The 27,547-nt window shown below is 47.3% G+C and overlaps 1 protein-coding gene across 4 annotated transcripts in view; it reads left to right on the top strand.

Moving 5' to 3' along the window:
- LOC146797227 (zinc finger protein 425-like) overlaps window positions 1-27,547 on the top strand; it is a 263,301-nt gene that overhangs the window by 182,820 nt on the left and 52,934 nt on the right. The gene's annotated exons all lie outside the window — the stretch shown is intronic.

Here is a 27,547-nt window from a genome sequence, read left to right as displayed (position 1 = left end):
TGTAGTTAAGAGTTGACAAGCCCGCTCTACCTCCTCTTACCTCAGATAGCTGAATCTAGCACTAGTCGGAGTATAACCATCACCTTCCGACAGTCACCACCCTAAGTGAAGCCTTGCCCTCCCAAACTTCTGCTAGCATACCAGGGAGCAGACTGGACAGCGTGACCCAGGGGTGAACCAGAGCATAAATACCGCTCTCTGTTGAATACTGGGAATGCCAGTAGTTCTCCTGCTACTTAGTAGCCCAAAATGTTTCCCAGGAGTTTCCCCCAATCATATGGACCAACGCCCTTGTTGGGAAGGCCACTTCCACAAACTGCATAGCTGCCAGCCAGTGCTGGAGGGCGGAAGAAGTTGCCCTTTACCGTTCTCATCAATGGTACCGGTTTCGTCTAACTCAAGGACGGGCTGCTAAGTGGGCTTACCAGGCTCCGCCCTTGAACCAGAGGTCAGACCCAAGCCCCTCTAAGTTCTGCTGCTTCACCTGCCCGTTAACACGGATAACTGGAGCAACTGAACCACTTATCGCCGTGCTACCTGTCCTTTAGAACAGGTGCGCGGGCACCTGTCCAAGCATCCAAACGCAACCAGAAAGTCGGACCGTACCCAGAACGGTAACCCCCAACTAGCCTCGAAGCGAAACAGACCATACTAGTGCCTCAACAAGGTATGTCCTGTGCCTATTCCGTGTCTGGCTGTAAGGGTTAGACATTGCCAGTCCCAGTCCCGGGTGAAAAATAGGAGCTATACAGCTGCAAGTGCTAAAGATGGAACACGTGGCCTGATGAAGCAGACTGTAATTCCCTTGCTACTGTTGTGCACAAACCCACAACCATTGGCTCTCCATGGTACAATACCGTTATGCTAATCATGGTTTCCTAGGAGGATGTTGAAAAGTCTATGTTCAAGAAGTCTAACCGAGTCCTGAACAGTAACCCCCAACTGGCCCTGAACCGAGACAAACCATGCCAAGGCACATAGGAGATTTTAATAACTAATAGCAGGTCCAACAACGTAAACAGGCATCCTAAGCTTACAATAGGAGTGTTGGAGTAAGGGTATCCAGTGAGAATAAAGACGACCCTCCCATCTGACCAACCGAGGTGGGAACCACTCCTGTTCATTCCAGTACATATGGTCCCTGTTGACCTGTCACTGCCTGATGTACGTGACCTAGGTACATGGTCACTTTGCATGGCGGCATGCCATTGAGACAAGCATCCATTCCCCGATAAGTACCACTACCTGCCTACGCTACAATCTTGCCTAGCAATCCTCCATGCCCAGATATACCATGCGATGATTGCTCTACTCCGTCACTTGACCCGACCATACTTCGAAGTGTAATGCAGGACATGTGTCCTAGAGTACCTATTGTTAGGGTGCAAATATCCGTACCACAAATACCTGGTGTGTTCAATACTAATAACAGTACTAACCTCAATCATCGTCTTAAAACCGCGTGTGACAAAGCGGGCGATTAAAGGCAGGCTAACCCCAGTGTGACACAGTAAGACCCACCACGCGGCTGTGCTCCAAAAAACCACCATCCCGCATATCACAGACCCGATGGAAAGACAACAAGAGTGTGGTAAATAATTTAATTACCGGGACTTAATTTGGTACAGAAACATAATAAAACAGCTCAGTAAATAAGAGGCAGAATCCGTGGTATTAGAGGTTCGGAATGGGCTTTATTCCAATGATCGATTATAATCGGTTGCTCCAGGTTCCGTCACCACGAAGGTTCAGGAAGTGAAGTACATACATTATTGACAAGAAATGACTTTTATAGAACATACATTACAATGAAGCGAATGTGGTAGGCGTAACAATTGATAAGGAAAATGACGATTCACATGCGTAACCGAAAATGGGCGTAATGAGGAGTAAAAAGGAACATAATTGGTTATGATGTCATATATAGGTGGATCTATAAGATTATACTTGGCATAGATGCGTGCGCAGCAGCATGACGTGTAATTGACGTGCAACTAGGGGGTGAAGGGGACTTGACATTTAGCTCTACATGTGGAGACAAGAAGTCTGGAGGGTCAAGTCAACCTAATCCCAAATCATATCTAACATCCTATGTTTAAAGAACTATGTTATCCACAAAGGGAGGACTCTTGGACAAAATCTATTCTATACTGACTGTGTGTGCGTGCACAAGCGTCTAAGTGTCTAAGTGTCTATATGAGATGCAAGGGGCAGAAACCTTCCATGGTAACAGGGCTATGAATTACTTGCATGAGGACAGAGAGGCCGGGCCCTTTGCTCGGTAGCTGAAGGAAATGTTTACCTAAACTACTAGACAGGAATGCATCGGCTGAGGAGCGAAGCAGATAACTCGAAGGTGAAATACAGTTTTTGGCAGGCAGGCAAACCGGCCGAGGCGGGCACCGTTAGCCGCACAGGGAGTAGGACAAAGTTCATGGATACAGATGCGAGCTCAAACTGAAGCTGTCAGAGGCAGAGAGCAGAGAAAAGCTTGATGGCAGAATCGGGCCTACTCGCCTGAACTGCAAAATGGAGTAACTGAGCCATATAAAGTCGGTGGCCTTTCGTACTTAGGAATTGAATATCCAGCCCATTCATGGCGGATCTGACAGAGGACATGTTGACGATGGACGCACATGTGTTTGCGTCTTCAGAACTAGAACTGGAGGGAACATACATGTACTTGTGATTCATACATGGAACCGTTGGGGTCCAAGATAGGGGACATAACTGATCAGAAAAATCCATATTTCCACATTCCCTCCTTGTCCCCTACTTGCCCGTTAAGAGATATCAATCTTCATCAATCCATTGATCTGTTCATATAGCATCATTTGTTCTTCTTTCTTCTTCCGTGATGAATGAAATCCTGGTGGTGGAATACACGATGTGGCACACAGACCACAGATCGCTGGTCCACATTGTAGACATAGACAGCAACTGAATAGTATGAGAAGGCCAATACCTAGGAAAGATAGGACCTTCCATCCAAAGGTAGATAATACACTCCAAAACCAACCGGACCAAGTCCAGGTGCCTGGGTTCTGGTGTATCTGGCTTACAATCTTATGAAGGCGAGTTATGGCCTTATATACAGATGGCGAATTTTCTGGTATGAAAATGCAACAGCTTGATCCGATGACCCTACAAGCTCCGCCCCTATCAGCCAGGATGACGTCAAGGACAAGACGATTTTGAAGCACAACAATCCGCATAGCAGACTGCTCTTCTGTTAAATTGCCTAAAGCGGAAATAGTTTCATTCACTACTGCTTCAAGGGTTCTAGTTAATCTACGTATCAGCTTACTATTAGTAACAGTACCTATATAGGGAAAGAGACCTTTATTGAAATCTGTGTATTTTTCCCATGCTGTTTCAGTGTAATCGACTATTGGGAGATCTCTCCTTACTCTACTATTTACTAAATGAATATTTCTGTGATAATCAGGAGGAGCTAAAAAAACAGGTGGCAAAAGGAATCCAATATAGCAAGTACCATCCCAGTCTAGAGGCAAACGTACATATGCCGTCTGACCACATATGAAATAGGAATGGCGGGAAGCTCTAAATGTGGACTTGCCTTGATCACTAAACTCTACTACAGTCGTGCATTTACTATGGCCCATATGTATGGAACCATTTTTCCTTACACATAGTTCACCCTTTACTGGAAATATTGACATAGCGGGCAAAATTGGAGTAGCTTCGGATTCGACATTTAGGATCATAAGATTAAGCGTGAAATTACCTAATCCATACACTTCATTTTCTAGATCAGTTCCTGTTCTCTGGGGAAGTCCCTCCTTGTTGGGGTAGCAGACCTTAAGCAAAATTAAGTTCAAATTTCCCCATACCCAGTTATCTTGATAAACTGCAGAATTCGAATCTAGAGAATTAATTAAACTAAACCATGCTCCACAGGAGCCGTTGTGTGTGAACGGGTATGGAAAGAGAGGTAAAATTCCTTTATAATTCTGATAGGGAGGGAGTCGGCCACATATCCAACAATTTGTAGCATTGCTAACCTGATGGGAATGATGTAACATACTAATAAAAGTGTTATTGCGCAGCGCAAATCTATAAGACAACTCAAGCGGAGGTAATTCACTAAAAGAATGTTCAGCAGTAACATTGTAAACATGTCTAGAAATAGGATAATATATGTGCAACAATATACTTGCAGTAATTATTAAAAAACTCAAGAAAAACAAAATTAATAACGTCATTATGCAATGGCTACGCAGTGATTTACAGTACGCCTGTCGTTTCAACATTTTTCGCGATTTTTCATGATTCAGGTCTAAGGGATACATGTCGGAGACAGATTCAACCGCTTCACCTTGGAGAGGACTTAAACAATCAAATCGTCCGACGGTTTAGGCCTGAGTTTCAGTTTATAAAGTTCCTGACTGTTGGCCTCAGCCAAAGGTAGTTTTGAGTCAATGGGTGAAGACACACGAGGTGGGCTATTCACATCCGAAGGAAGTCCATGAAATTTCTTGATATGACTTGAATGCACCCATCCTTTTCTGCCTTCGATCTTCACGGCTGTCCTTGTGGTGAGCAGGACCAACTTGGGTGATCTCCACCTGGGCTCCAGCTGAGTCTTTCGGTCGAAATTCCTCACAAGAACGAGGTCCCCCGGAACTACGTCAAGGGGTTTCACCTCAGTGTTGTCGGGAAAGGCTGCAGCTACCTGTGAACGACAAGATTGTAGTGCAGACATCAAGGAAGCCAAGTAATCTGTCAGCATATTACAGTCAATATCAGTTATTTTTCGTGGCATAGGCGTCCCCCACATATTTGGTGGTCTGCCGAAGATCACTTCATACGGGGATAGCCCTGTTCGAGAGTGTGCTACCATTCTCGTGTAAAAGAGTGCAACTGGTAGTGCTACTACCCAGTCGACACCTTTCTCCCTGCATATTTTGGACAATCTAATTTTCAGGGTCTGATTATGTCTTTCTACGAGACCTGCTGCCTCAGGGTGTCGGACACAGTGGAATTTCCACTGATAACCTAACAAAAGTGAAACATGTTTCATTAGTTCGGATGAGAACGGCTGGCCGTTATCTGAGTGAACAACACGTGGTAAACCGTATCGTGGGAAGAATTCTCGAACCAACTGTTTGGCAGTAGTCGGGGCAGTGTAATCTGAAACCGGGTATGCCTCCGTCCAACGGGAAAGAGCACAAACAACTACGAGAACGTATTTGAATCCTCGACATCGTTCCATCTGGATATAATCCATCTGGAGGACTTCAAAAGGGTGATCAGGAGGATGAAATCCACCCTGTTCTACGGGAACGCTTTTTCCTGGGTTGAACTGGCAACAGATCATACAGGTACGGACCTTTTGTTTGGCTGCTGCTCGTAAATGTTTATTGAACCAAATGTGTTGAATGCTATCTAGCATAGCTTTTTCTCCTAGATGTGCTGGACTATGTATAGTGTTAATTATAACTTGGACCATTGAATCAGGAAGGAACCATACAGACTTTTCCTTCATCATCCATCCTTGATCCGTTTGGATCCCACCTAATTCGGTCCATTTCTTTATTTCATCTGGTGTAGCATGTGTCTGGATGTCAATTACGTCAAAAGTAGGATCTTTAACTGTCATACAATGTGTCGGGATTATTGTCTTTGTCATGTCGGATGTTTGTGTTTGAGCAGTCTGTTTAGCTGTTCTGTCGGCTAGATCATTGCCTTGAGAAATGATATCAGTGACTTTCGTATGAGCTTTACATTTCATAATTGATATTGCAGTTGGTAGATGTATCGCATCTAATAAGGCATGAATGAGGGGTCCGTGCTGAATGTGGGCACCGTGGGAAGTTAAATAACCTCTCTCTCGCCACAGCACGCCGAAGTCATGTACAACTCCGAATGCATAACGTGAATCAGTGTATATGTTGACTTTTTTATTAGTGGCTTGAATACAGGCTTGTGTCAGAGCGATGAGCTCTGCGGCTTGAGCTGACAAAGTATTTATACGATTTGTTTCAATGACTTCAGTATCTGTTGTGACTGCGTAAGCAGCCACTAACTCTCCTGTATTTGTTCTCATACATGAACCATCTACATACAATGTCAGGTCTGGGTCTGACAATGGGACATCGGTTAAGTCTTGTCTGGGTTTCGTCGTTATAGTAATAACTTCAATACAGTCATGGGCTAGTGGGTCTGTTCCGGTTACTGGCAAAAGTGTGGCAGGATTCAATGTGTTACAGCGTCTGATTTCTATATGTGGCTGAAACAATGTAAGTTCGTACCCTGTAAGTCGCGCTATAGTCAAGTGTTGTGTTTGCGTTCTATTTACAAGAACCTCTACTGCGTGTGGTACTTGAACTGTCAATGGATGTCCTAACACTATGGCATCGCTCTGTCTGATTGCTAAAGCTGTCGCTGCCACTGATTTCAGGCACGCAGGCAAAGCCTGAGCTACGGGATCTAATGTACTGGAAAAATAAGCACATGGTTTGTGTGATCCTGCTTGTTCTTGTGTGAGTACTGACAAGGCAGTACCTTCGCGTTCTGTAACAAAGAGTGTAAACTGTTTACTGTAACATGGTGTTGCTAAAACAGGTGCTTGACATAAAGCTTTCTTTAGGCTTTCAAAAGCTTGTGTATGTTCCTGAGTCCAAGGGAGAACAGTCGATGTGGCTGCCTCCTGTGTTGTCAACTGAATGAGCGATTTTGCTAGAAATGCATACTGAGGGATCCACTGTCTACAGTATGAAGTGAGGCCTATGAAAGCCCGTACTTCCTTTTGTGTCTTGGGTATTGGCATGTTAGCTATTAACTGAATGCGGTCGGGTGTAAGCTGCCTTCCCTCCTTGGACAGCGAGTGTCCAAGATAAACAACTCGCTGGACACAGAATTGCAGCTTAGAAGGGGACACCTTGTGTCCCTTTTCAGCTAGAAATTGTAAAACTGTCAGTGATGCTTTCTCACATTCCGGTTCGCTTCTCGCGGTGATCAGCAGATCATCGACATATTGAAGCAGAGCAGTGTTAACTGGCATGTGGATACTGTCAAGTTCTCGTTTCAGTGCTTGGCTATAGATGCTGGGACTTTCTGTAAATCCTTGAGGTGCGCGTGAGAATTTAAAGCTACGTCCATTTAAACTAAATCCGAACAAATATTGGCTTTCCGGATCTATTGGGACGCTGAAAAAGGCATTCTTGAGATCAATTACAGTAAAGAATGTTGCTTCGGAATCAATGGCTGTCAATAATGACGAGATATCAGGGACCACAGGGAATTGTGGCACAATGCACTTGTTTAATTCGCGCAGATCAATAACCAATCGATATACTGGCGGAGCCTTCGGATCTGTTCGTTTAAGAATCGGAATTATTGGTGAATTACATACATTGGAGTCTGTTTCCACAACTACTCCTTGGGCAATGAGCTCGTCAATGATTTGCAGCAAAGCCACTACAGCATCTGGTGGTAACTTGTATTGTCGCATTCGTGGTAGTACCACTCCTGCCTTTAATGTGACTCGATATGGTGTAATATTCATGCAACCAACATCAGTAGGGCCTTGTGCCCATAGATGTGTAGGTAAAGTCTGTAGTCGGGGATCCATGTCTCTAGACACATAGTGACCTTTAAAATCACGTAAAAACAATCTTACTCCTTCCGGGGAACAACATATTATAGCTCCTAGAGCTTTCAGTGTTTTTATTCCTAACAGATTTTCTGGACATGATTTAGTAAGCAATAAATCGGTAGTTCGGGTCAAAGGTCCTATCGTAAGTGGAAGAGGTTGTGACACTTCATTAACAATAGGTTTTCCTGAAAAACCAAGGGAAATATTCTGTGAGCCTGAGAGGGGTGCCCCTGGAACTTCACTACGTTTTATGGTTGTTCGACTTGCCCCTGTATCGAGTAAAAATTTTCTATCTTGGCCTAATAATTCACTATGTACATAAGGTCCTTCTTGATCTACAGGGATCTCGATAAGGGGTAAGTCAACTTCCCTCTCTAGGCTGGTTCATGCGTATCGTTGGTAATCAGGATAGTCGTACTGTGCGGTCTGGTACAGCTGTCGTGTCGTGGTTTGTGTGGCAGCAACAGGCAGCGCTGGTGCAGCCGGCACAAACTGTACAGACTGTGGTGGAGCTGGCATGGACTGTGCATGCTGCGAGGCTCCTTGTTCATTCTGATCCTGTCTAGGTGGCCGTGGTCTTTCTTTTGTATTACCTATGGCGATATTATGTTTCAAAACTGGACAGTCGTGTACGTAATGACCTGGCTTTTTACAATAATTGCATGTCCCTTTTACAGGTCCTGCTGAATCACCGGAATGTGTCATACCCTTTTTATGTCCCTCAGCTGGAACTGTCTGAGAAACTAGCATTTTCATTTTCGTGTCTTTCATGCGTCTGTGTTCATGCTCTTGTTCCTCTCTAATTCTATTGTGATGGTACTGTAACATTTGTAACATTTGTGATGGAGTGTTACCTTGCCAGGTACTCTCGAATTTTAATACTCTATTCTTTACTTGGGGCAGGGCATTTTCTACTAATTTGGTTACAAACAGATGCGGGTATGATTCGCTACTTGCTTTTATGCCACTATTTATACCAAAACATTTTTCAAATCGGGCATAGTAATCACTAGTGTCTTCATCTTGCTTTTGTTTACAGGCTGAAATTGTACCCCAATCTTCCTTTTTCGTAGTTAATAAACGTGGCAGTACCTGTACTAGTAAACCTGGTAGTGCTTTAGTTTTATCCCCAAGTCCTGCTCCTGCAGTTCGGGCCTTTTCTTCTGCTTCCAATACTGACCATTCTATCTTTTGGTCTCCTACCTCCCACTCTTTTTCCCTGAGTTTCTCATAAATGCCGGCAGGCATTAATACCTTTAATATTGTCATAATGTCGGGATAGGTATATTCTCCCATGAGTAACATGTCTTTAATTTCTCGGTGAAAACCCGCTGGATCTTTGTCATGACTGGGTACCACTTTCTTCATTTCTAACAATTCTATTTTCGATATGGGCGTGTATACAAATACGCGTTTAAACTCATTGTCCTCGCCCTTTATTTGGTGTACTTCTCGTAAAGGATTCTGTCTGTCCATGTAATACGTGGTTCTTTCCTTAATGGGTAGTGAAACATGTTCTGAACATACAAAAAGAATGTATTGCTTTCTTGATTCTAGTATTTCTTTAATTAATTTAGTACCTGAACCTCTCCATCTATTCATGAGTAATTCAGTCAATATATCAGGTAAGGGACCAGGGTCCGAATGCTGACTCTGATATAGTATAAGGAGTTGTTGAATCATATAAATCCCAGCTAAACGCTGTTCATCTGGGGTGAGATTCAAAAATGTGCGTGCTACTGTATCATCACTGTATTTTCCGGGACTGTCAACCCAATGGACAGCTGACCTGGCTAATTCTTGTTCATCCATAGAATCGAGAAAATGATAACCCCTTCGTTCTCGGAGTAATTTGTCAGCTGCTTGGAACGAATGCTCGTTAGACCTTATATGGACTATGGGTGTTGGGAAACTCCTGTTATTATCTGGATATATCGGACGTATCGGGTCAATAAGACATCTATTACTATTACAAGATCTTCCTCTACCTACATAGGCTATGGTGTCTGACTGTCCTGTGGGCAGTCCTGATCCTTCTTCCTCGCTTTGTTCGAACTGGTCTACCGCTAATCTTTCTTCGTGTAGGCGTTCGATTTCTTTTCGGATCTTTCGGCACATGGCTATTATACAATTCTGCTTATCATGTCTTCCTTCTGATATATTCTGACTCCATCTGGTAAGAATTTGCATTGCTTCCGGGTCTACCCCTGGTCGGTCTTGATTTCTGATCACACAATTTATGAGGAAACGTAACAGTTCCCCCTGTATCTCCACTTTCTGATATTCCATAGCTCTGTTAATACATTCAGAATCTCGCCCTGTTTGAACAAAATGATATATATTATCTAGATGCGCAGTCATTCCTGGTAGCTTCCCTAAATACACCGCGGCTCGTCTGATACGTAATGATGCCAGGGTCATTTCGTCCTCTTTGCCGGGCACAGGGTCATATCTACAATCTACAAGAAGTTCCTTAAGCGTGCGGGCATTTATGAGTTTGGGTGTACGTGAATGTGCTGACTCTTGAAAAGTAAGTTTATTTATTCTGGGTGGCGTAGAAAAAATGTTGCTAGTACCTCCCGTAGCCCCATCTGTGTTGTCGGGCGTGAAAGGATTCGTTGAACGCGATACAGCAACTATAGGTGTGGACACAGCTATAGAAGTATCTGCAGGGACAGATGTAGAAACAGATGTGCTTGCCGGAACTCGTTGCTGTAGAGATACGGGTACTGGATCTTGGCGTTGAACCTCCCTGGCAGGCGGTCTATGTGGGGCGGAATTAGCATACTCGGGAGCTGCGTCATCTAAATATGAGGAAAGAAAAACATCTTCTGCGGTTCTAGGATGCCCCTTAGGATGTACCTTTATTGGAAATAATGGGGTTGGCAAGTCTTTCGGTATCTCTGGAGTAGCCTTAGGTAATCCTTCGGCCAGAAGGGGATACATACCATTCATAAGGGCATTTCTTTGTCTGTCTACTTGTTCTGATTTCACTCGGATACCTTCCTCAATTAATAGATTTTCTCGAACTTTATTTGAACTCTCTTTATTCTTCTCTTCCTGTCGGAGTGCTTTTTCTGTACGTCTATGAGATTCTTTACGCCATAACTCAACGGCATCTTTCTGTGACTGTCTGACTTTCCTTTTCCATAACTCTTCCTCGACTTTCATGATGCACTCTGCATCCCAGGTCCCCGCTGCGGGCCACCTCTGACTTTCTGGTAATTCCTTGGTGTAGTCTACCCATAAATCAAGAAATAATATAGCGTCTAAGCCATGTTTATGATACATGAAGTACCCTGGAGTGTCCCTAGGAGGAATAGGAACGGCTTCTTCGAGTACCCCTTTTCTTGTTGTGATCTGTCTTAATTTTGAAAAGAGCGGCATATTGAGAACTGATCTGATACTTGATTTTGAACAAACTTAATACAGTAAACACGATAATGAACAGTCATTCACACCACAATATGCAGAACGTACTTAAAACATTTAACATTTAACATTTACCTGAACAATCAACAATGATGACGATCTAAGGAAAACTTAAATCACTAAACATAATACTCGACATTAACTGAATTATATACTTGATATACTGCTAAACAGTACAGATACACTGCTGAAACAGTGCAGACCGGATTTGTGTACCCAAACCCGTCTTGACCGGCACAAACTATGTGCACGTCAGAAAGCCTCCCCAGTAATGGTACTCACCGGGTAGCTCGGAAACGGAAGGCCTCGGAAACTGAACTGAACTTGAACCGGACTGGACTCGACTCGAACACTGCGGAGACTGGACTCGACTTGAGACTTCGGAAACTGGTGGGCCTCTGTATACCTCGGATCTTGCTCTCTCAGCTAGGCTCTGGTCGGGATACTTCGCACTTCTCACCGCCTCGTCTGGGTGTCGATCGCAGCCTCAGTCGCCCCCCGCTTGACCGGAGGGAGATACAGGAAATCCTGCTGGTACGCGTTATTGTCCGTCCAGCTGTGGCAGGAGACCGGGCCTGCAACTCACCGCCGGCGCGTGAGATGAGAAAGTGTCCCTATTCGGGCGCCATTCATGTGGTAAATAATTTAATTACCGGGACTTAATTTGGTACAGAAACATAATAAAACAGCTCAGTAAATAAGAGGCAGAATCCGTGGTATTAGAGGTTCGGAATGGGCTTTATTCCAATGATCGATTATAATCGGTTGCTCCAGGTTCCGTCACCACGAAGGTTCAGGAAGTGAAGTACATACATTATTGACAAGAAATGACTTTTATAGAACATACATTACAATGAAGCGAATGTGGTAGGCGTAACAATTGATAAGGAAAATGACGATTCACATGCGTAACCGAAAATGGGCGTAATGAGGAGTAAAAAGGAACATAATTGGTTATGATGTCATATATAGGTGGATCTATAAGATTATACTTGGCATAGATGCGTGCGCAGCAGCATGACGTGTAATTGACGTGCAACTAGGGGGTGAAGGGGACTTGACATTTAGCTCTACATGTGGAGACAAGAAGTCTGGAGGGTCAAGTCAACCTAATCCCAAATCATATCTAACATCCTATGTTTAAAGAACTATGTTATCCACAAAGGGAGGACTCTTGGACAAAATCTATTCTATACTGACTGTGTGTGCGTGCACAAGCGTCTAAGTGTCTAAGTGTCTATATGAGATGCAAGGGGCAGAAACCTTCCATGGTAACAGGGCTATGAATTACTTGCATGAGGACAGAGAGGCCGGGCCCTTTGCTCGGTAGCTGAAGGAAATGTTTACCTAAACTACTAGACAGGAATGCATCGGCTGAGGAGCGAAGCAGATAACTCGAAGGTCAAATACAGTTTTTGGCAGGCAGGCAAACCGGCCGAGGCGGGCACCGTTAGCCGCACAGGGAGTAGGACAAAGTTCATGGATACAGATGCGAGCTCAAACTGAAGCTGTCAGAGGCAGAGAGCAGAGAAAAGCTTGATGGCAGAATCGGGCCTACTCGCCTGAACTGCAAAATGGAGTAACTGAGCCATATAAAGTCGGTGGCCTTTCGTACTTAGGAATTGAATATCCAGCCCATTCATGGCGGATCTGACAGAGGACATGTTGACGATGGACGCACATGTGTTTGCGTCTTCAGAACTAGAACTGGAGGGAACATACATGTACTTGTGATTCATACATGGAACCGTTGGGGTCCAAGATAGGGGACATAACTGATCAGAAAAATCCATATTTCCACAAGAGCCTAACGCTCTACAGCCTAACGCTCTACACCCGCGGATAACCCAGGAAACCCAATAAGACTTGCATAAATAACAACGGACATCCTTTCGGTGTCTGAAGGCCTAGCCCTTTCAGAAGTGACCTGGGGACCCAGGGCCAGGCACAGTGCAGCCTCAGCACCTGTGGTGTGTGTGTGATCGAGGGCCACTTCAGTGTGAGCCAGGCCCCGCGATGCATACTGTCTTCAGGGCTAAGCACCAGCATTGCATTCTGAATGTTCCTGACGCAGCCAAGAAACATGCGCAAAACTACAGCAACTGGCACCACCGCCGGAAGTGACCATTCGCCGGACGTCTTCCCTGGCTGAGCCCAGGGACTAGACCGGCTGCCCCCAGTGCCTTCATGCGGCACTAAGGCGGCCGCCCTGATAGGGGGGCTGCTGCGCAACCCCCCGGGGCAGCCTTACACTGGTCCTGCACCTTGAACACTGCAAGAACACTGGTCTTGCACCTTGAACACTGCGGGAACAGTGTTCCTGCCCCTTGAACACTGCAAGAACACTGGTCCTGCACCTCGATCACTGCTGCAAAACTGGTCCTGGCCCTCGAACACTGCGGGAACACTGGTCCTGCCCCTTGAACACTGCGGGAATACTGGTCCTGCACCTTGAACACTGCGGGAACAGTGTTCCTGCCCCTTGAACACTGCAGGAACACTGGTCCCGCCCCTTGAACACTGCACAAATACTGGTCCTGCACCTTGAACACTGCAGGAATACTGGTCCTGCACCTTGAACACTGCAGAAACACTGGTCCCGCCCCTTGAACACTGCAGGAACACTGGTCCCACTCAATGAGCACTGCGGGAACACTGGTCCTGCCCCTTGAACGCTGCAAGATCACTGGTCCTGCCCCTTGAACACTGTAAGAACACTGGTCCTGCACCTCGATCACTGCGGGAACACAACACTGTTGGAACACAGGTCCCGCACCTTGAACACTGCGGGAACACTGGTCCCGCCCGGGGAACTCTAGTTCTGCCCCTTGAACACTGCGGCAACACTGGTCCTGCACCTTGATCACTGCTACAAAACTGCTCCTGGCCCTCGAATACTGCGCGAACACTGGTCCCGCCCCTTGACCACTGCAAGATCACTGGTCTCGCACCTTGAACACTGCAGGAACACTGTTCCCGCCCCTTGAACACTGCAAGAACACTGGTCCTGCACATTGATCACTGCTGCAAAACTGGTCCTGGCCCTCGAACACTGCGGGAAACCTGGTCCTGAACTTTGAATACTGCGGGAACACTGGTCCGGCTCCTTGAACACTGCTGGAACACTGGTCCCGCCCCTTGAACACTGCGAGGACACTGGTCCTGCCCCTTGGGCACTGCGGGATCACTAGTCCTTCCCCTTGAATACGGTTTAATGGTGCAGGAAGGAATCTTTTTAGTCATCTGTCCTGTAGTTTTGTTTGTTCCCATGTCAGCAGGAATGTTAATGCATTTGGTAGTATTCGTATTCTAGTCCGATCCTATCATGGCACCTGATTGACTTTTCTGTTTTTTGCAGGTCGGGAATGACTGACCCCAGCATGGCTGCCCAAAGTGTTGTGAGATTGACAACAAACACCACAGTCTTCAGAGACTTTGGGGCACCCATCATGGGGTCAGGCTGTTGTTTTCCCTTAGGAAGAGGAACAACGCACCATGTGATTCTCTTTTGTCTCCCATCCTTCTATAGGCCATGTCCCTTCTTGCAGCCACAGCTGTTTCCCTCAGCCACCGCTTCCAGCTTCGTCCTAGTCAGCCTCATCTGCACTCAATGTCTGCCTCTTCTGCACCTAATGTCAGCCTCTTCTGCACTTCATGTCAGCCTCCTCTGCACTTAATGTCCGCCTCTTCTGCACTTAATGTCAGCCTCTTCTGCACTTAATATCAGCCTCTTCTGCACTTAATGTCCACCTCTTCCGCACTTGATGTCTCCTCTTCTGCACTTAATGTCGGCCTCTTCTGCACTTAATGTCAGCCTCTTCTGCACTTAATGTCAGCCTCTTCTGCACTTAATGTCCGCCTCTTCTGCACTTAATGTCAGCCTCCTTTGAGTCTTGGTGGATTGTGGTGGTGACTGGTGCGCGCAGCGGTTAAATCTGGTGTTCAGTAGCCGCAGAGCCATAGATGGAATAAAAGTCAAAATAAAGTCTGTTCCTGTCAGAGTGAAATGATGAAACAAGCAATTCTAAATGGAAGTCTCTTTTTAAAGTGACACCCGTAACACAGACTTTCGGGGCACACAACACCACATACCACAAGCACTACTGGGCAGAATAGCAAATGACCTCTCTTGCAGTTGAGGTAAAATTTGTACTAAGCTTCAATATTAAGCTTTCTACACAACAATTTACTATTCTCTCTTCTAACTTTGAGATTGCTGTGAGATCAACAGTCTTTCTTAATCTAAGACGGTGATTTAGATTTAAAAAAGCATTTGCAATGCAATAGGTCTCGCATTTGCAAGAGTTTAAGCAATTGGCATTGTAAATGATTATGCCTTTTATTTATGTTTTAAAAACAAAAACATATTTAAAAGGCATTGTCACTTACAATGCCAATAGCTATTACACGCAATAATAAAATTAATTAATCTGCTGCGTGACAATGTGGTGGAGACAGCCTCCACTTCCCCCAGGAGCACAGTGGAGGGAGCAGCACTGTGGTATCATGTGCTACCATTGCTGCCAACGAAAAGCCAAAAGTGGTTATTGTGGAAATGGGAATCAATGAATCGCTCGCTGCTCCAATTGAAAAGCAGGGTACCGGTTATTCCCACTCGGTATCATCTCCCGCAGTGAAAACAGGAGGGGCTACTGTGGCTGTGCCTTCTTTTATACACTTCTGTGTGCATGAAAATGGCTGTGTGCTTTTAAATGCACATGGGTTGTGTTTTGGTTGTCTATATTTGCTTGTTAAAGGATGAGAGGGAGAGAGGATGTAGCCTTACGGCTACAGCGGGCGACCTCGAAGCTGGGGAACAGCTGGGGAACCTGGTTCGTCTCGGCAGGGACGTTTAACAACCGGTGATTCTGGAAAAATAACGTAATATCCCCGTGGCTAACAAAAATGAATGTGTCCATCTATAACGAAACTTGTGCTCATGTTGAGCCTCTGATACCTGATATCTTTCGGTCCAGTTTGCGCTATATAAAACTTGTACAAAAAAATAATAATAATAGCACATGTGGGTCCACTTAATGAGACAGCACTTTATTTGCATGCTGAAATGCATCATATTATGTGATAAGGAAACCTACACCCTTGTTGCTACAGCAGATGTAGGCTTGCACTCGCACAGCATACTTGTGTACACAAACTCAAACCAGTGTGTCTCTGAAGGAATTGCTGCCAACGAAAAGCCAAAAGTGGTTATTGTGGAAATGGGAAAGTTCCCATTCGGGAGCGGCAGTGGCTGTGCCTTCTTTTATACATTTTTGTGTGCATGAAAATGGCTGTGTGCTTTTAAATGCACATGGGTTGTGTTTGGTTGCCCATATGTGCTCGTTATAGGATGAGCGAGAGAGAGGAGGTAGCCTTACGGCTTCAGCGGGAAACCTCGAAGCTGGGGAATAGCTGGGGAACCAGTGATTCTGGAAAAATAACGTAATCTCCCCATGCCTAACAAAAATAAATGTGTCCATCTATAACAAAACTTGTGCTCAAGTCGAGCCTCTGATACCTCATATCGGCGGCAGTGTGCAAACTTCGGAAGCAGCTAAGAAAACAAGTAGTCCCTAAATGAGTAGAAAACAGCCAGCAGCGGAACTAAACTGTATTTGGTCGGGTCTGCTTCCTGCAAAAGGAAGGCATAACGGAAGTGACGTATCAGAACAAAAGCCAACCTTAAGCCAGATAACACCAGCAATGCCAGAATCAACCAATTGCAAGCGACAGGAGAAATTAAAGTCCATATTGTGTTTACTATAGGTCTTGCAACAGCGCATGCGCTGTCTAGGCGAGACCTAAAAATGAACAACACTCATTGAATATGATGGTCCGGCCAGTACCAAGGAGTGAGAAAGAAATGGGGCGTGTATCTCTAATAGGCAATACCTTTACTTTCTACTCTGACACCGGGTCAGTTGGCAGGCTGCTCAGAGTTAGCACGCCAACCCATGGATGAGCTGGATGCGGGTGGAAGGCTCAGGACTAAATGTGTTCAGTAGAGTGGGGGCTCCCATCCTCAAGGGCACCGAGAGGCACAAGCCTGGAAGGCATAAGGGACATGCAGGTTGGGCAGGGGCCAGGAGTGATGACACCTTCAAGGTTGGGCAGTCAATCAATCAATCAGTCATATGTAGAGCGCACTACTCACCCGCAAGGGTCTCAAGGCGCTTGGGGGGGGGGGGGGGGGGGAGATGCTACTGCTCAGCCAGGTCTTGAGGAGTTTCTGAAGGTCAGCAGATCTTGGATCTGCCGCAGGTGGATGGTGGAGGGTGTTCCATGTCTTGGCGGCGAGGTGGGAGAAGGATCTGCCACCGGTGGTCGTTCAGTGGATGCGTGGAACGGTGGCGAGGGCGAGGTCAGCGGAGCGAAGCTGACGGTTGGGAGTGTAGAAGGTGAGTCGTTTGTTGAGGTATTTAGGTCTGGCGTAGTGGAGTGCTTTGTGAGCGTGGGTGAGGAGCTTGAAGGTGATCCTTTTGTTGACGGGGAGCCAGTGCAGGTCTCTCAGGTGGGCAGTGATGTGGCTGTGGGGGGGGGGGATGTCGAGGACGAGACATGCAGAGGCGTTCTGTATGCGTTTAAGTCTTTTCTGGAGTTTGGCTGTGGTTTCTGCGTAGAGGGCGTTTCCGTAGTCCAGTCTGCTTGTGACGAGGGCCTGGGTGACCATCCTTCTGGTTCCTGTAGGGATCTATCTGTAGATCTTGCGAAGCATGCGAAGGGTGTTGAAGCAGGAGGAGACGGCGTTGACTTGCTGGGTCATTGACAGTGAAGAGCCCAGGATGACCCCCAGGTTGCGTGCGTGGTTGGTGGGTGTCGGCGCAGCTCACAGCGATGCCGGCCACCAGGAATCATCCCAGGCGGAGCGGGTGGGGCCGAGGATGAGGACCTCCGTCTTGTCTGAGTTCAGTTTCAGGCGACTGTTCTTCATCCCTTCGTGAAAGTTGGTTTTGGCGGCGGCGGGGTCCTTGGTGAGGGAGAGGATCAGCTGGGTGTCATCTGCGTATGAGACGATGTTGAGGTCGTGCGATCGGACGATGTCATGCAGACGTTGAAAAGGGTCGGGCTGAGGAATGATCCTTGGGGGTACGCCGAACGTGTTCTTAGTGGCTTCGGAATGGAGGGAGGTGGACTCTCTGGGTTCTGTCGGTGAGGAAGGAGGTGATCCAGTCCAGGGCTTTGTCGTGGATCCCTGCGTTGTGGAGGCTTGTGCGGAGGGTGTGGTTGCAAACGGTGTCGAACGCGGCCGAGAGGTCTAGGAGGATGAGGGCCGCGGTTTTGCCGTTGTCCAGCAGGGTTCTCATGTCGTCGTATGAGGGCGGTTTCAGGGCAGTGGTTGCTGTGGAATCTGGATTGGGACAAGTTCAGGGTGTCGTTCTCTTCGAGGAAGCGGGTCAGTTGTCTGTTAACGATCTTCTCGATGACTTTTGCCAGAAATGGGAGCAGGGGGATGGGCCGGAAGTTCTTGAGGTCCTTTGGGTCTGCCTTGGGTTTCTTGAGTACGGCGGTCTGAGTGTTGAAGCTGTCGTGGAAGTCTCTGATCTTGCGGTGGAAGTAGGTGGGAAGAGAGTCGCATAGGTCTTGTGACGGCGGGATGTCGTTAGTGCTGGAGCTGGGGTTGCAGCAAGGCCCACCAGCACCGTGGCCACACACGAGTGATGTCTTGGGGAAGGAGAACACCTCTGCTACCCACTGAAAGGCAGAGGTTCACTACAGAGGCTTTTGGACTACTCCTTCTCACCTAGAGGTCTCCAGAGAGCAGTGTTCTTTCTCCCTCAAAGAGGAGACAGTGAGAGAGTGCGGAGGCACAGTTACCTCCTTTGTACAGTGCGTTTGTTGGGTCAGTCAGTTCACCAGTAGTAGTGCTCTTATCTCAGTCAGCTCTTTCTTGTCTACTGCAGTAGATCCACACTGTAGTGTGGAGTGTAGTCTCCCACCCCTTTAGCTGCAGCAGATGCAAACCTCTTTAGTGTGTCCTTCCAGACACACAGACTCCCTGTTGGAGGCAGGCTCTGACATGTCCTCCAGGGGTGGCAAGCCATCACTTCAGACAAGTGGAGCCTACAAATTGTTCATCAGGGCTACACACTTCCATTCTTTCCTACCCACCGCACCTTCCACCATCATCATGGTGGCTGTCGGAGAGCCGCATGTCCATCTTGCAGCAAGACGTGCAGGCACCTTTGGCCGAAGGGAGCATAGACGGGGATCCTGTCTCAAGAGTAGGACTTGGGTATGTTCCTTGCATGTTTCTGTTCCTGAAGGACGATCGCCTTCATCCTATTTTAGATCTGCACCCTCTTAATGCCTCCCTGTGAAAGGACACATTCAAGATGCTCAGGCTCTTCCAGGTCTTGTCTGCCCCAGACCCTGGAGCATGGATGATGGCGTTAAACCTGCAGGATACTTATTTCCACACCATTGTCCTGCAGGCCCACGGGCTCTACCTGGTGGACCAGGAGCATTTTTAGTTTGCAGTGCTCTCATTTGGCCTCACCAATGCCCCTGGGTGTTCACGAAAGTAATGGCAGTGGTCACAGCACACTTTTGAAGGTCGGGTCCGTCTTCCCTTACTTTCACAACTGGCTGTTGAAGACAGACTGGCTCCAGGTACTCGTCAACCACCACTAGATGACTGTGAACCTCTCAACACTGTTGGGGGTTCCCTATCAACTTGCCAAAGTCAGACCTTATTCCTCCTCAGACGCTCCCGTTCATTGGAGCCATGCTGGATACGGTGCAGTTTCATGCTTTTCTCTCGGTCGGAGAGTCTGGGGCATTCGGGCTATAATCCAAATGTTTCAGCCTCTACCCTGGATGTCAGTGTGGATTACTCTGAGGGTGCTGAGATTGCTGTCCTCCCAATCTTGCTTTTAAAACAAGCCAGATGGCACATGTGGGCTCTACAGTGGAATCTGGGGTCTCAGTGGGCACAGCATCCAGAGAATGTGTCAGATTGTATCCAGATTTCAGAGGAGACTGGAAAAAACTGCAGTGGGGGCTGCAGGACCGCATTTGGGACAGTGGCTGATCCCTCTCCTGACCCCATCAGGATCTCACGGTAGTGACAGGTGCATCACTTCTGAATTGGGGAGTTCATCTGGGAAAGATGGGGCTCAGAGGATCCTGGTCTCCGGTGGAAACTCAACCCCATATCATTTTGTTGGAGTTTGTTGAAGTTGAGGGTGATTCACTTGGTGTTGAAGGCCTCCCTGCCCACCATCAGAGGGAGGCTGGTACAGGTGCTTACAGACAACACCATCGCCATATGGTCCTACAACAAGCAGGGTGGGGTAGGGTCTTGGGTCCTGTACCAGGAGCCCTCTACACCTCCGGACGTAGGAGGCAGACTCAGCCGATGATGCCCAGCAGGCCATGAATTACAGTTACACCCGAGGTAGTGCACGGCATCATTCAGCAATATGGAAAATCCTGTCTTGATGTTTTCTCCACTGTCGAGAGAGCAGAATGCCTCTTTCTTCCACAACCCTACACTTCTTGTCTCTTTATCTCATGAACACAGAGGCTGAATGGTCTTGATTCCACCTCGTGCCTCTTTCTTCCACCACCCTACACTTCTTGTCTCTTCATCTCATGAAGACAGAGGCTGCCTGGTCTTGATTCCTCCTCATGCCTCTTTATTCCACCACCCTACACTTCTTGTCTCTTTATCTCATGAACACCGAGGCTGCCTGGTCTTGATTCCACCCCATGCCTCTTACCTCCACCACCCTGCACTTCTTGTCTCTTCATCTCATGAACACCGCGGCTGCCTGGTCTTGATTCCACCTCATACCTCTTTCCTCCACCACCCTACACTTCTTGTCTCTTTATCTCATGAACACCGAGGCTGCCTGGTCTTGATTCCACCTCATGCCTCTTTCCTCCACCACCCTACACTTCTTGTCTCTTTATCTCATGAACACCGAGGCTGCCTGGTCTTGATTCCACCTCATGCCTCTTTCCTCCACCACCCTGCACTTCTTGTCTGTTCATCTCATGAACACCGGGGCTGCCTGGTCTTGATTCCACCTCATGCCTCTTTCCTCTACCACCCTACACTTCTTGTCTCTTAATCTCATGAACACAGAGGCTGCCTGGTTTTGATTCCACCCCATGCCTCTTACTTCCACCACCATACACTTCTTGTCGCTTTATCTCATGAACACCGAGGCTGCCTGGTCTTGATTCCACCTCATGCCTCTTTCCTCCACCACCCTATACTTCTTGTCTCTTTATCTCATGAACACAGAGGCTGCCTGGCTTTGAGTCCACCCCATGCCTCATACTTCCACCACCCTACACTTCCTGACTGCCGCTCATTGTTGCGGGTTCCTTTTTATCCCTTCTTACTCCCTTTGCCACTACTGCTCTACTTTCCACAGTAGAAGGTCTGGAAGGCGCCAGAGGGAGAGCCCAGGGGTCATGACCCGCTCCACTGACCAACATTCTGGGTTTGTTCATAATTTTCATTTTCTCAGTATCTGAAGATGATCGTCTTCGATTTGTAGGGCTTCATGTGCCCCATTTAGGTAAATTCTAGGTCTGGCCTAAAGAGAACTTTTGCTGTTTTGCCCATCGGGTGTTTAAAAAAAATTTGGTAAGAATAAAGAAATGTATTGAAATCTGCAATATTGAATCAATATTATTAACCAGCCTTGGCATATTTATTTATCCTACTGGGAGGAAGGGTGAAGTGAGAGGGGCTTAAAGAAAGATCCTATGGGAGGAAGGGTGGAGAGAAGGAGCTTAAAGAATGATCCTATGGGAGGAAGGGTGGAGTAAAGGAGCTTAAAGAATGATCCTATGGGAGGAAGGGTGGAGAGAGGGGGGCTTAAAGAATGATCCTATGGGAGGAAGGGTGGAGTGAAGGAGCTTAAAGAATGATCCTATGGGAGGAAGGGTGGTGTGAGGGGGGCTTAAAGAATGATCCTATGGGAGGAAGGGTGGAGTGAAGGAGCTTAAAGAATGATCCTATGGGAGGAAGGGTGGAGTGAAGGGGCTTAAAGAATGATCCTATGGGAGAAAGGGTGGAGAGTGGGGGGCTTAGAGTGATTCAATAGGAGGAAGAGTGGAGTAAGGGGAGCTTGAAGAAAGATACTATAGGAGGAAGGATGGAGTGAGGGGGGCTTAAAGAATGATCCTATGGGAGGAAGGGTGGAGAGAAGGAGCTTAAAGAATGATCCTATGGGAGCAAGGGTGGAGTAAAGGGGCTTAAAGAATGATCCTATGGGAGGAAGGGTGGAGAGAAGGAGCTTAAAGAATGATCCTATGGGAGCAAGGGTGGAGTAAAGGGGCTTAAAGAATGATCCTATGGGAGGAAGGGTGGAGTAAAGGGGCTTAAAGAACGATCCTATGGGAGGAAGGGTGGAGAGAGGGGGGCTTAAAGAATGATCCTATGGGAGGAAGGGTGGAGTGAAGGAGCTTAAATAATGATCCTATGGGAGGAAGGGTGGAGTGAGGGGGGCTTAGAGTGATTCAATAGGAGGAAGAGTGGAGTAAGGGGAGCTTGAAGAAAGATACTATAGGAGGAAGGGTGGAGTGAGGGGGGCTTAAAGAAAGATCCTATGGGAGGAAGGGTGGAGTAAAGGGGCTTAAAGAATGATCCTATGAGAGGAAGGGTGGAGTAAAGGGGCTTAACGAATGATCCTATGGGAGGAAGGGTGGAGAGAGGGGGGCTTAAAGAATGATCCTATGGGAGAAAGGGTGGAGTGAAGGAGCTTAAAGAATGATCCTATGGGAGGAAGGGTGGAGTGAGGGGGGCTTAGAGTGATTCAATAGGAGAAAGAGTGGAGTAAGGGGAGCTTGAAGAAAGATACTATAGGAGGAAGGGTGGAGTGAGGGGGGCTTAAAGAATGATTCTATGGGAGGAAGGGTGGAGTGAAGGGGCTTAAAGAATGATCCTATGGGAGGAAGGGTGGAGTGAAGGGGCTTAAAGAATGATCCTATGGGAGGAAGGGTGGAGAGAGGGGGGCTTAAAGAATGATCCTATGGAAGGAAGGGTGGAGTGAAGGGGCTTAAAGAATGATCCTATGGGAGGAAGGGTGGAGTGTGGGGGGCTTAAAGAAAGAATATTTTATAGGAGGAAGGGCGGAGTGAAGGGGCTTAAGAAAGATTCTATAGGAGGAAGGGTGGAGTGAGGGGGTTTGAAGAAAGATTCTTTAGGAGGAAGGGTGGAGTGAGGGGGGCTTAAAGAATGATCCTATGGGAGGAAGGGTGGAGTGAGGGGGGCTTGAAGAAAGATTCTATAGGAGGAAAGGTGGAGTGAGGGGTTTTGAAGAAAGATTCTATGGGAGGAAGGGTGGAGTCAGGGGGCTTAAGAAAGATTCTATAGGAGGAAGGGTGGAGTGAGGGGGTTTGAAGAAAGATTCTATAGGATGAAGGGTGGAGTGAGGGGGGTTTGAAGAAAGATTCTTTAGGAGGAAGGGTGGAGTGCGGGGGGCTTAAAGAAATATTCTATTGGAGGAAGGGTGGAGTGAGGGGGGCTTGAAGAAAGATTCTATAGGAGGAAGGGTGGAGTGAGGGGTTTTGAAGAAAGATTCTATGGGAGGAAGGGTGGAGTCAGGGGGCTTAAGAAATATTCTATAGGAGGAAGGGTGGAGTGAGGGGGTTTGAAGAAAGATTCTATAGGATGAAGGGTGGAGTGAGGGGGTTTGAAGAAAGATTATTTAGGAGGAAGGGTGGAGTGAGGGGGCCTTAAAGAATGATCCTATGGGAGTAAGGGTGGAGTGAAGGGGCTTAAAGAATGATCCTATGGGAGGAAGGGTGGAGTGAAGGGGCTTAAATAATGATCCTATGGGAGGAAGGGTGGAGTGAGGGGGGCTTAAAGAATGATCCTATGGGAGGAAGGGTGGAGTGAAGGAGCTTAAATAATGATCCTATGGGAGGAAGGGTGGAGTGAGGGGGGCTTAGAGTGATTCAATAGGAGGAAGAGTGGAGTAAGGGGAGCTTGAAGAAAGATACTATAGGAGGAAGGGTGGAGTGAGGGGGGCTTAAAGAAAGATCCTATGGGAGGAAGGGTGGAGTAAAGGGGCTTAAAGAATGATCCTATGAGAGGAAGGGTGGAGTAAAGGGGCTTAACGAATGATCCTATGGGAGGAAGGGTGGAGAGAGGGGGGCTTAAAGAATGATCCTATGGGAGAAAGGGTGGAGTGAAGGAGCTTAAAGAATGATCCTATGGGAGGAAGGGTGGAGTGAGGGGGGCTTAGAGTGATTCAATAGGAGAAAGAGTGGAGTAAGGGGAGCTTAAAGAAAGATACTATAGGAGGAAGGGTGGAGTGAGGGGGGCTTAAAGAATGATTCTATGGGAGGAAGGGTGGAGTGAAGGGGCTTAAAGAATGATCCTATGGGAGGAAGGGTGGAGTGAAGGGGCTTAAAGAATGATCCTATGGGAGGAAGGGTGGAGAGAGGGGGGCTTAAAGAATGATCCTATGGAAGGAAGGGTGGAGTGAAGGGGCTTAAAGAATGATCCTATGGGAGGAAGGGTGGAGTGTGGGGGGCTTAAAGAAAGAATATTTTATAGGAGGAAGGGCGGAGTGAAGGGGCTTAAGAAAGATTCTATAGGAGGAAGGGTGGAGTGAGGGGGTTTGAAGAAAGATTCTTTAGGAGGAAGGGTGGAGTGAGGGGGGCTTAACGAATGATCCTATGGGAGGAAGGGTGGAGTGAGGGGGGCTTGAAGAAAGATTCTATAGGAGGAAGGGTGGAGTGAGGGGTTTTGAAGAAAGATTCTATGGGAGGAAGGGTGGAGTCAGGGGGCTTAAGAAAGATTCTATAGGAGGAAGGGTGGAGTGAGGGGGTTTGAAGAAAGATTCTATAGGATGAAGGGTGGAGTGAGGGGGGTTTGAAGAAAGATTCTTTAGGAGGAAGGGTGGAGTGCGGGGGGCTTAAAGAAAGATTCTATTGGAGGAAGGGTGGAGTGAGGGGGGCTTGAAGAAAGATTCTATAGGAGGAAGGGTGGAGTGAGGGGTTTTGAAGAAAGATTCTATGGGAGGAAGGGTGGAGTGAGGGGGTTTGAAGAAAGATTCTATAGGATGAAGGGTGGAGTGAGGGGGTTTGAAGAAAGATTATTTAGGAGGAAGGGTGGAGTGAGGGGGCCTTAAAGAATGATCCTATGGGAGTAAGGGTGGAGTGAAGGGGCTTAAAGAATGATCCTATGGGAGGAAGGGTGGAGTGAAGGGGCTTAAATAATGATCCTATGGGAGGAAGGGTGGAGTGAGGGGGGCTTAAAGAATGATCCTATGGGAGGAATGGTGGAGAGCAGGGAGCTAAATAATGATCCTATGGGAGGAAGGGTGGAGTGAGGGGGCTTAAATAATGATCCTATGGGAGGAAGGGTGCAGTGAGGGGGGGTTAAAGAAAGATTTTATAGGAGGAAGGGTGGAGTGAGAGGGTTTGAAGAAAATTTCTATAGGAGGAAGGGTGGAGTGAGGGGGCTTAAAGAAAGATTCTATAGGAGGATGGGTGGAGTTAGGGGGGCCTAGAAAATGATCCTATGGGAGGAAGGGTGGAGTGAGGGGGGCTGGAATAAAGATTCCATATGAGGAAGGGTAGAGGGAGGGGGGCTTGAAGAAAGAATCTATAGGAGGGAGGGGGGCTTAAAGAATGAGCCTATGGGAGGAAGGGTGGCGTGAGAAGGGCTTAAAGTGATTCAATAAATAGGAGGAAGAGTTGAGTGAGGGGGGCTTGAAGAAAGAGTCTATAAGGAGGGGGCTTAAAGAATGATCCGATGGGAGGAAGGGTGGAGTTAGGGGGGGCTTAAAGAATGATCCTATGGGAGCAAGGGTGGAGTGAGGGGGGCTTAAAGAATGATCCTATGGGAGGAAGGGTGGAGAGAAGGAGCGTAAAGAATGATCCTATGGGAGCAAGGGTGGAGTAAAGGGGCTTAAAGAATGATCCTATGGGAGGAAGGGTGGAGAGAAGGAGCTTAAAGAATGATCCTATGGGAGCAAGGGTGGAGTAAAGGGGCTTAAAGAATGATCCTATGGGAGGAAGGGTGGAGTAAAGGGGCTTAAAGAACGATCCTATGGGAGGAAGGGTGGAGAGAGGGGGGCTTAAAGAATGATCCTATGGGAGGAAGGGTGGAGTGAAGGAGCTTAAAGAATGATCCTATGGGAGGAAGGGTGGAGTGAGGGGGGCTTAGAGTGATTCAATAGGAGGAAGAGTGGAGTAAGGGGAGCTTGAAGAAAGATACTATAGGAGGAAGGGTGGAGTGAGGGGGGCTTAAAGAAAGATCCTATGGGAGGAAGGGTGGAGTGAAGGACCTTAAAGAATGATCCTATGGGAGGAAGGGTGGAGTAAAGGGGCTTAAAGAATGATCCTATGAGAGGAAGGGTGGAGTAAAGGGGCTTAACGAATGATCCTATGGGAGGAAGGGTGGAGAGAGGGGGGCTTAAAGAATGATCATATGGGAGAAAGGGTGGAGTGAAGGAGCTTAAAGAATGATCCTATGGGAGGAAGGGTGGAGTGAGGGGGGCTTAGAGTGATTCAATAGGAGAAAGAGTGGAGTAAGGGGAGCTTGAAGAAAGATACTATAGGAGGAAGGGTGGAGTGAGGGGGGCTTAAAGAATGATTCTATGGGAGGAAGGGTGGAGTGAAGGGGCTTAAAGAATGATCCTATGGGAGGAAGGGTGGAGTGAAGGGGCTTAAAGAATGATCCTATGGGAGGAAGGGTGGAGAGAGGGGGGCTTAAAGAATGATCCTATGGAAGGAAGGGTGGAGTGAAGGGGCTTAAAGAATGATCCTATGGGAGGAAGGGTGGAGTGTGGGGGGCTTAAAGAAAGAATATTTTATAGGAGGAAGGGCGGAGTGAAGGGGCTTAAGAAAGATTCTATAGGAGGAAGGGTGGAGTGAGGGGGTTTGAAGAAAGATTCTTTAGGAGGAAGGGTGGAGTGAGGGGGGCTTAAAGAATGATCCTATGGGAGGAAGGGTGGAGTGAGGGGGGCTTGAAGAAAGATTCTATAGGAGGAAGGGTGGAGTGAGGGGTTTTGAAGAAAGATTCTATGGGAGGAAGGGTGGAGTCAGGGGGCTTAAGAAAGATTCAATAGGAGGAAGGGTGGAGTAAGGGGAGCTTGAAGAAAGATACTATTGGAGGAAGGGTGGATGACGGAGGGTTGAAGAAATGACTATTGGAGGAAGGGTGCAGTAAGGGGGTTTGAAGAAAGAACCTATTGCAGGAAGAGTCAATGAGGTGAGCTTTAACAAATATCCTGTGAGCGAAGTGTGAGACGAGGGACCTTAAAGAAAGATTCCTTCTAGAGAGAACAAGATGTTTCTGTGGGAGGGAGGAACTGCAAATTCCCCAGAAGAAAGAAAATGGTCGAAGGTCGAAGAAAGAGGAGACATTTAGGATGAAAATTTGAGACTGTTGAGGTGTATAAAAAATGAGACATTGAGGGTGAAAATAGAAGGAGGCACAGTCTCAATGAAAGATGAAGTACTCAAGGAAAGAGAAACCCATGGAAAAGCACATGAGAGACAGCATTTTAGGAAAGGGAA

This window comes from Triturus cristatus, chromosome 9, assembly GCF_964204655.1.
Source record: "Triturus cristatus chromosome 9, aTriCri1.1, whole genome shotgun sequence".
NCBI lineage: Eukaryota > Metazoa > Chordata > Amphibia > Caudata > Salamandridae > Triturus > Triturus cristatus.
Note: the sequence above shows the minus strand (reverse complement) of the source record. Positions and strands in the feature narration are given on the sequence as shown.